Source organism: Cynocephalus volans, chromosome 16 (genome assembly GCF_027409185.1).
Source record: "Cynocephalus volans isolate mCynVol1 chromosome 16, mCynVol1.pri, whole genome shotgun sequence".
Taxonomy (NCBI): Eukaryota; Metazoa; Chordata; class Mammalia; order Dermoptera; family Cynocephalidae; genus Cynocephalus; species Cynocephalus volans.
This window is the reverse complement of record NC_084475.1, coordinates 45,492,422-45,501,905: the sequence shown is the minus strand read 5'-3', so window position 1 is coordinate 45,501,905 and position 9,484 is coordinate 45,492,422. Positions and strand designations below refer to the sequence as shown.

At 41.8% G+C, this 9,484-nt stretch overlaps 1 protein-coding gene across 3 annotated transcripts in view; it reads left to right on the top strand.

Moving 5' to 3' along the window:
• The first annotated feature begins 6,940 nt into the window (after positions 1 to 6,940).
• Positions 6,941 to 9,484, top strand: part of PUM3 (pumilio RNA binding family member 3) — a 43,946-nt gene continuing 41,402 nt past the window's right edge. For all 3 annotated transcript variants that reach the window (XR_010021899.1, XM_063081018.1, XM_063081017.1), the window contains exon 1: positions 6,941 to 7,031. The gene's annotated coding sequence lies outside the window, so the exon portion shown is untranslated. The remainder of the gene's footprint in view (positions 7,032 to 9,484) is intronic.

The window sequence follows — 9,484 nt, the reverse complement described above, 5'->3', positions numbered from 1 at the left end:
ATTTGTTATGGACGGAGGGAGTTCAATGCATAGAAGGACAGTGATGTGGGATGATTCCCTACAGAGTGATAATGAGAAACTGGATGTAGTTAAATAAAAGCTAGTGGGAGAGCCAGGGGCCTCTTTGATAGTTTTCACAGAGGCTTCTATCTCCCGCAGGGAAAGAGGACAACATGAGGACCAAGCACAAGATTTAAGAGAGTCATAAATCTCCAGAATCTTTTAAATGCTCAGCCAAGGTGGTCTGTTACACTGAAGTCAGTATGCCTTCTGGGAAAACTTGAGATCCTGAAATATGAGAAACATGGGTGGAATGACCCCAGATAGTGTATGCTGACTGCCGTCAACATGCAGAACTTGCAAAGTTGGCCAATGCCTCCTTTTTAAGTTCTAGACTCCCCCTATGCAGGAAGACACTGCAGAGGCCTCTCTCTGCAAGACAATACCTGCCCTACCCCTAGGTCCTACCCAGAAGCTGCTCCTACTGTCTCTCCTGGCTGCCATGCCAATAAGAAGGGTTAAATCCCAGGTATATGCTGAGCCTGATGACAGAGAACAGAGACTATACCCCAAAGGACCTGCAAGAATTGCCTAGCATGCCCTGTTGAGAATGGAAGAGTATTCAAGTCCTGGATTATGAGGGTGCTCAGCCAAGGTGCTGGAAGGTAAAGTGAACAAAGCAGAATACATTGACTTGGGACCACTTTCTCAGGACATGGGTTTAGCACCCTGGCGAGGCCCCTGAGGAACAGGAAAAACACATTGCTATGTGCCTTCCAAAGCTGGGAAAAAACAGTGCCCCATTGCCAAGCAAAGGTGAAATGCCTGAGTTGCTGTAGCAGATGGTAAAGGATAGAAGAAAAAAAAAAAAAAAGATGGAAAACAGGATCAGAAACAGTTCACATTCCTTGGAATGAACAACAATATTCATTTACAGTTTTGCACCAGGGCTATGTTAGCTCGCCCACCCTCTGTCTTAATATAGTCCGAAAAGATCTGGACCATCTGGACATCCCGCAGAATATCACATTGATCCATTACATCAATAAAATGAAGACATGGCTGGTATGCTAGAGGTCTTGGTAGGAAACACGTGTTCCAGAGGGTAGGAGACAAACCCTACAAAGATTCAGGGACAGGCCACATCAGTAAAGCTTCCAGGAGTCATATGAGAGTAGACACAAAGTAAAAACATTTTCACATGTTTATACTCTCGAAAAGCATACACTAAGAGAAATTGAACAACCAAGTTGACAAAGGTGACCCTTCTTCTCACCTGATGGTCCTGGACACAACGAGTTCAAAATGTCCAAATGGCATCTCTAGTTCAAAGGGACTCTTACTCCATTCCTTGGCAAGTGTGTGTTTCTCCTGGGGACAAGGACTTCTAACCCTGCAGAGCCCAGAGTTGTGGGGACAGGAAATACAAATTCCTCCTGAGGGTCATTGAGGATGATGGTAAGTGGGGCCATTCCTGCTTCTATCCCATTGTTGCTAGACCCATGTTTTCTTCTTACTAGGGGCATAGCACTATATAGAGATCTCTGATTTAGATTTATTTATTCTGCATTCTGGAGGATAGCACCCCATTTTTGCAGACAATTGCCTGTAAGCTGGTGCTTCAGCTTTGCCTTCAGCAGGCCATTGCAATGCTCTATCTGGGGGGCTGCCTCTGATCAGTAGGAAAAAGTAGGTCTGCTTTTATACAATGGGTACATGCAGGAATATACATCGAACACACTTAGTTGCCTCTCAGTACTCCTTAGCCCCCACTGTAACTGTAAATGGACATGTGCAGCAACCCTTCCTTTAGAAGAACATGATGACTAGGGGCTCAGACACCTCGGGAGTAACGGTTCAAGCAAGCCATCAAGACCTGCCAGGTTAACAGCTGAGGGCAAGGTAAATTTAGAATGCATAATGGGGGAGGGAGATGATAAGGACCAGGTGCAGCATAAGGAGACTATAGTTTTTCCCACTGATTTCCTTCTTCTAACTTTCCGCTCAGGAGGAGAAAGCCATTGGAATAATGGAGGAGCTGCTCTCCTATGTGGACAGAGAAACAGATCTGTGCTGTGTGAGGGGTGGGCTGCCATGAGAGGGAAGTGCTCCAATCTCTTTTCAAGAGAGAACCTGCTGTGAGAGGTATAGTTAGTCAAGAGCCTCCAGCTGCCACAGATGCAGCAGCCACAGCATTCATGCTGAGGCCATGCTCGCCCCTGGGTTACTCCCAGCACTGACGGAGCACAGCAGGGCTGCGAGAGCTGGGCCATTCCTACCCAGTGTGGGTCTCCTTTAACAGGAAATCTTTGCTCTGGAGTTCCTGTTGGCCTAGCCAAGACTTTCCCAGAGATTTTCCAGTCTGAAGACTTTCTTCCACATCCTCCTTCTTTGTCTCTCCCTCCACAGTTGTCAGGTCTGATCATGGTTTTAGGCTCCCCCCACTTACTCCTAGTTCCTCTCTTTTGTCCTTCGTAGATTTTTCTCATCATAAATCTCTTGGCTTCCTAATCTATCCCCCATCTGCTTCCTGGAGAATTCAAACTGACATAACGAGTTTGGGCAAGTCGGTTAATTTTTTCTTCATCTTAAAATGAAGAGGTAGGTTGGGTAGGGAGGTAGACCTAGATCACCATTCTATGTCTCAACTTAAAATTTCTATAGTTTTTAAAAGTAAAATGACGGTAATAATTTTAAAATTATTGATTATTCTTTCTTTATATTTGAAACAAACAAGCTTCTTATTTGTTCACCTAATAAAATACATGCTTAGTTATTAAGTCTTTACTGCTCATAAATTAAGGAAATCACAAAGTAAGCTCAATCACTACTTTCTAAAGGAAATACCCTTTATCAAGCCTAAAAACAAAATTTAAACAAAAACTTAAACCACAAACATGTTCGTTGTTCTTATTCTAGCAAAAAAAAAAAAAAACAAAAAAAAACTGGTACATGTTGCTTGAGGAATTTCCTTTTACAAAACCATACTGCATCATAAATGTGCTATGTATAAGTGATAATTTGTGGACTTTAAGTGATATTAACTAATTTTTATTTTATTTCTCCATCACGTGCTGACATGATCCTTAATTAAGGTGAGGCTTTATACTAGTCAGATAAAACTTCATCTTGGTCATGTAATTTTTCTGCTGCTCCAAAGCGTGTCACCAAAGAAAGCAATTAGGACAAGGTTAATTTTGTGTTTACTAGATAGCAACTAGAACATTATGAATGCTCAAGTAATGTTTAGACTATATTATTGCACTTTTTTAGCAAATTAATGGTATTGAAAAACATAATACACCCTGTTCAGAAGCAGTTCTTTTTCACTGAAGGAAAATGTGTTGGCAACTGCTCTGTTTCCATGGATTTATGATTCTATTAGGTCCTGAAAATAAAACCCAATCTTTGCCAAAATCTCACTTATGCTTTACATCAGTAACATGCCCTTTATCCCTGTTCTGCATTTGGGAAACATAAAAACAACCCAATTAGTTAAAAATCCACTAATTAGAACTCTAAAGAACTGATTTGGGGGAGGGGAGATGTGTGGGAGTTGACACCTTACATACTTTATTTTTAATGAAAAAGAAAAAATTGCATGAAATCATGAGAAATTGAAAAAAGAAGCAATTATTTTCTAGAATATGTTTAGAAGTATATAGTTGAATTCAAACCATTTTCAATATCTAATGATGTTAAATCCCTATAGGAGACCTCAATCAACAAGTAAAATACAATTATGTCCAAGACATTTTACCTACAGGAACAAGTGTATTATACATTTAATTCTTTAATTTTGGTGACTGCCAAAAAAAAAAAAAAAAAAAAAGGAGGAATCAGGAGGTACAAGACTTAACCCCCAGTTAATTAGAAAATCAACAACTTGAACCTCATTCTTAAACAAGTGACTCTTAATCTTAGCTGAACATTATCACGGCCTGGGGAGTTTTCCACATTCTCAATGCCCAGGTCTTATTCCAGGCCAATTAAATCAGAATTACTGATATTTTTATTTAAAAACTCCACAGGTGATTCAGATGTGCTGCCAAGATAGAGATTCACCACCTCGGACACTACAGTTATTTTAATTTTTAAACCAGATTAATTTAAGTTACAAATTAAATCTCTACTGCTGGATGGAAGCCTATTTGCCAAGTGACCTTTAATTTTACCAGAGTACTGGAAAAAGAATGAAATCCAATGCCTCATTAACATTTTATCTGAGTCTTTTAATACTGGGGGTGGCCAAAAAACCCAGTTCTAGGCACTGAAATAGGAGATCCCTGCTGGGTCTTTTCCTTCTGGGATAAAAGGACAGAGCCCTATTGGGGAGGTGGGGAGTGAATTTCATCCCTTTTTCCATTTTCCTAGCCCTAAACTCTGATGTCCTGAAACTGAGGGGTGCATCTTGCAATCAGAAAGCAACAAGTGTGAGAATGAAAAGTCAACATGTTGAGGATGGTAGTGGAACACAGAGACTGAAAGAGCTTAGGTCTTTGATAATATTGTTGAGTCAATGAACTACTGCAACCGACTACCTTCAGAATTTTTACAGTGTGAAGAAAATTATTTCTTAAGCCACTATTAACTTTCCATCACTTGCAGCCAAAAGTATTTCTAATGGATACACCTTGGTTCTCTCTTAAGCTATAACTCACCCAACATTTACTACTGGCTAGGAACTTATCACTTTTGAGCCACACAGCAACCCCTAAAAGTAAGTGTTATTATTCTCATTTTACATATGCAAGAATTGAGGCCCATACAAGTTAACTATCTTGTTCATTGCCATACAGAATTTGGATTGTTTTGATTCCAATGTCAATGCTTTTAATTGTGTTGCTAAAGTACTGTTACCAACCTCTTGGATGTGCGCTGGTCTAGTTGCTCTGATTAAATTGTATGCTATATCATGCAAAAAGAGCATCTTATGCTTCTGGGAGTACAGTGGTCTATATTTATATCATTGGATATTTTCAGAATTAGTTGGTTAAAAGCAAAATTACAGGATAAACTTTTTTTGTACTGTTCTGCAAAACCTCAAGATACTTTCAACTCACTCTAAACAAACAAGAAAAACCCCACTTAAGTCAATACACTTTTACACAGCACAGAAAACTTGATAAAAAACATTATTAATAATAATCTAGGGTTTTGGTACGTGATAACATTTTTCTTCTCTCTGGTGAGAAGGTAGATACTAGGTTTTTGCCGTATATGTTTCAGGCAGCTACATGGACATGTCTTCAAGGATCATGGGGTGGTGCTATCTGTGGAGTCCAAAACACAAACATATCCCATCCCAGGATTGTGTGATAGGGTGGATGTTTTTTGTTTGTTTTTGTTTTTGTTTTTCCTTTTTGGCTAGCATTTACCTCTTAGGTGTTTCAAGGTGTCTAATCATACTATCATACTGTTTGCCTAGTAAGCACTGCTGATGGGCCTCCTCCAATTCTTGTTCTATATTCTCTTCTCTCAAGCATTTATTGGAGCATTAACGGATTAGAGAAGGAAGTCCAAAGGCAGCCATGTTGAGTTTAGAGTCAGGCTCACCTGACCGAAGCTACCGTATAAACTAAGGAGAAAATACCTACTTCAAAACTGTTCTCATGAGACTTAAATGGGCTCAAATGTAAATATACTTTTATAACAGTTAAGCAGACAAGTACTTATCAGATATCTGTGTGCTGAGTAGTGGTATAGGTGTCTGAAAAGTAAGGATGGCCTCTGTCCTCAAGAAGTATACAACCTAGTGAATTACCAGTCTCATACCTAACGCCTTAAGGGGCAAGAAACAGTGATTTAGAAGGCAGTAAAATCTGAAGCCTGACACACCTGAAATCAAGTCCCAGTTCCTCAACTCTCCAGAGGCAGTGGGTTGAATGGTTTCCAAAAGATATGTCCATGTCCTAACCCTCAGAACCTGTGAAAGTGACATAATTTGGGAAAGGGTCTTTGCAGATGTAATTAAGGATCTCAAGATGAGATCACCCTGGATTATCACGGCGGGCCCTAAATACAATATGTCATTACAAGAAAGAGGAGACAGACACAGACAGAGGCAGGGATTGGAATCATGTAATCGCAAGACAAGGAACACTTGGAATCACCACGCGCTGGAAGAAGCAAAGAAGGATCCTCTTCTGGAGCCTTGAAAGGGTGCACGGCCCTGCCAACAGCCTGATATCCGACTTCTAACCTCCAGAACTGTTAGAGAATAAAGTTCTGTTGTTTGACACGGCCAAGTCTATGGTATCAGTTTCTTCATCTGTAAAATGGGGATAACGCCCTACTAGAGTCTTTTTCCTGCAGTGGAAAATGGAATAACTGCAGTATCCAGGAAGGGACAGATATTAACAATGGCAAATAATTATTGAGAGCTTTTCACGATCATTCACTATGCTCAGCGCTTTGCATGTATGACTTCACTATCTCTCTTTCACTGATCAGGAAACCAAAGCTCAGAGAAATTCAGTAATTTGCCCGGAGCCACACAGCTAGCAAACGAAAAAAAAAAAAAAAAGATCACAATTCTAACCAACTCCCGAGATATCCCTTTTATCCTCCACACTAGTCTGCTCAGAAAAGATGCAAATGAACACATTCTAAGAACGTTAGCTAGCTTAATACTAGTTCAGGCTCAAGACTAGCGCCCTCTTACTAACCGCGCCAGCCAAGTCTCTCCTTCAGCCACCCGTGAGGCCCCGCGAGCAGACACCAGCTTTTCCCCGGCCCGGAAGCGACAGAGTTAATGACGTCACTTTCAGGAGTCGCTGACGCGCTCTCGGCCCTACGGATCCTTTCAAGGACCAAATTCTCCTGTGGCGCACCCTTCGCGCCTCAAGATGAGGCACAACAGCAGCAGCCAATAGAAACTCTGAATTTTCGTGTTTCCGGCTAAGCTCCAGCCCGAGCACCAGTGGGCAGCACAAGAAGGACAAAAGCGGACCCGGGGGCGGAGCCAGACGAGGAAGCGGAAGCGGCGGTCTGGGATCCGCTACCCGCGCTGGCCTCGGCCCCACGTGTCGGTGAGTGCAGCGGGTCGGCGGATCGCTCCTAGAAGGGGCTTCGCCCGCTGCCCGGCCCTGGAATCGGGAGGGTCTCTTGGGGTCGTCGCGACAGGAGACGTATTCTGACCTGTCGCCTTCTGGGCAGTCTTCTGTAGCCTTTCTCTAGGCTTGGAGTTTGGGGATTGACGGGAGCTAGGACCCCTCTTCCCAGCACTTTGTTGGGCCTAGTGTGTTAGAGTGAAGTCGCTTCACTGTAAAATCTGGACTGGTGCTAGTTCCGATCAGCCTGTCTGTCCTTTGTTTGACAAACATCCGCTCTGAATCCAACCAGTGCTAGGTGCTGAATTTACAGCACAGTTGCAGGTTATAAGTGCTCGGGAGGAAACGAACTGGGTGCTGAGATGGAAGATGAGGGAGTCCGAAGAAGTGATCTTTCAGCCGAGACCTAAAGTATGACAGGAGGCAAGCCTGAGATCTGGAAGCCCAGGAAGGACTAAGTAGAGGCAGTAACGGGCCAAGTCCCTGAGGTGACAGCTAAGAATACAGCGGTACGAGATAGGGTTATAGAGTATAGAGTGGGACGAGATTCTGTAGGTCAGTGAAGGCCATGGTGGGGAATTTATTTCTATACAAATTTCAGTGAGGAGATTGTTGATGCTGGTTTGCATCAGGGAGGTGGTAGTGGAGATAGAAGTTGGAAGGTTAGAGGTATTTTTAAGGGGGATTCACGAGAACTTACTGATGGGGTGAATGTAGCAGACAAGGAAGAAAATGTCAAGGGTAATTCTCAGGTTCTTGCTTGAGCAGTGGAGTAGGTGGATGATGTGCCACTGGCTGAGGTGGGGAAGTAGAGGGCAGGGAAAAATAGATGGGATGTTATTGTTTGGGGGTGGTTTGCAGTGGAGATATGGAGAATTATGTTTTGGACATATTAAGTGTAAGGTACCCATTAGACACATAATCAGGTGACAGGGAAGCAGTTAGATACACAGGTCTGGAGCCTAAGGAGAGGTTTGTAATGAAGAAATAATTTGGGGGTCCTCAGCAAAGAAAGCCAGGAGATTGGATGAGATTACCTAGGGAGAAGTAGGAGAGAGAAGGGAAGTTCACTATGACAAAAGTTTGAGGAATGCCAACATTTAGAGGCTGGGTATTGAATGTTTATTACCTTCAAAGCACATTGTTAAGCTTGCTGAGGTGGGTAAAAAGATCAGTCACATGTCCTCCACCTCTGGGGAATCTCCATCTCCCATCATAAGGCAGAATTAGGCTCCCAGCCACTCGCACTCTATCACTTTGTATTTACTTCTGTTGACAACACTTACTTACATTGTGTTTTAATTTTTTGCTTGCCTGTCTCTATTAGACCACACCTTGATTTTTTTGTTGTTGTTTGTTTGTTTTCATATTTTTTCAGTCCAATAGCTTTCTAGCATATCGTTTGTAGGTATTCACTAAATTTCTATAGGAGAGAGGTGTAACCATACATGAATAACTTTAATATTAAAATTCCAAAGTGTTAAGTTTTAAGGTCATAAAAATGTGCCATTGGAATAAAAAGAATCATTTGAGAAAGAGGGGAAGGCATATGGAGGAGAATTTATAAGAAAATGTAATTTAAACTGGATTTGAAGGATGGGTAGGAATTCTCTTGGTGGAGAGAATGGCTTTTAAGTTTGGAGTCTGAAAAAGAATAGTGAGGAAGTAAGTTTAGTTCCTGTGTTGGGTTTGTTAGTGGGGTGAATTAGGACCAAATCTTGAATGGCTATGAATGCCAGTCTGAGTTTGAACTTCTTGCTATAGGCATTGGGAAAGTTTTGAAGCTACTGGATGGAAATAGTATGAAATAGGTGTGTTAGTGGAAAATTAATCAGACGGCATAGAGTGGATTGTGGCAGATTGGACCTGAAGGCAGAACAGTGTGAGCAAGGGGTAACAAGAACCTCAGTGGGGTAATAGAGGGAAGAGAAAAAGAGGGGATGATTCTGAGAGACACTGGAATGTGATGATTGGTTATGAAGATACTGTGACCCCCAAACAGAATGCATTTTGCTGAGTGAAAGAAGCAAGACCCAAAAGGTTACATTATTGTATAACTGCACTTATATGACATTTTGAAAAAGGCAAAAGAGGAATGAAAAACAGGTCAGTGGCACCCAGGGAAGGGGAGAGAAGTTGATGACGAACAGGCTACACAGAGGACTTTTTAGAAGGATGGAACTATTCAGGGCTAGGGCAAGGAAAATACAAGATGAGCCTGGAGCAAGTGCCAGGAAATATGGACAAAAAACAGATGGATCATGTCAAAAGGACACAGAGGCAACCTGAAAAACTTCCCACTGGTCAAAACTGGAACTATTTGAGCAACAAAGTAACAGTGGTAATGAACTATAATCAAGGAATAAAATATCTGAGACCATTCTGATATAAATAGATGGCAAAGATGGGACAAATCTTCCCTATTGGATTCA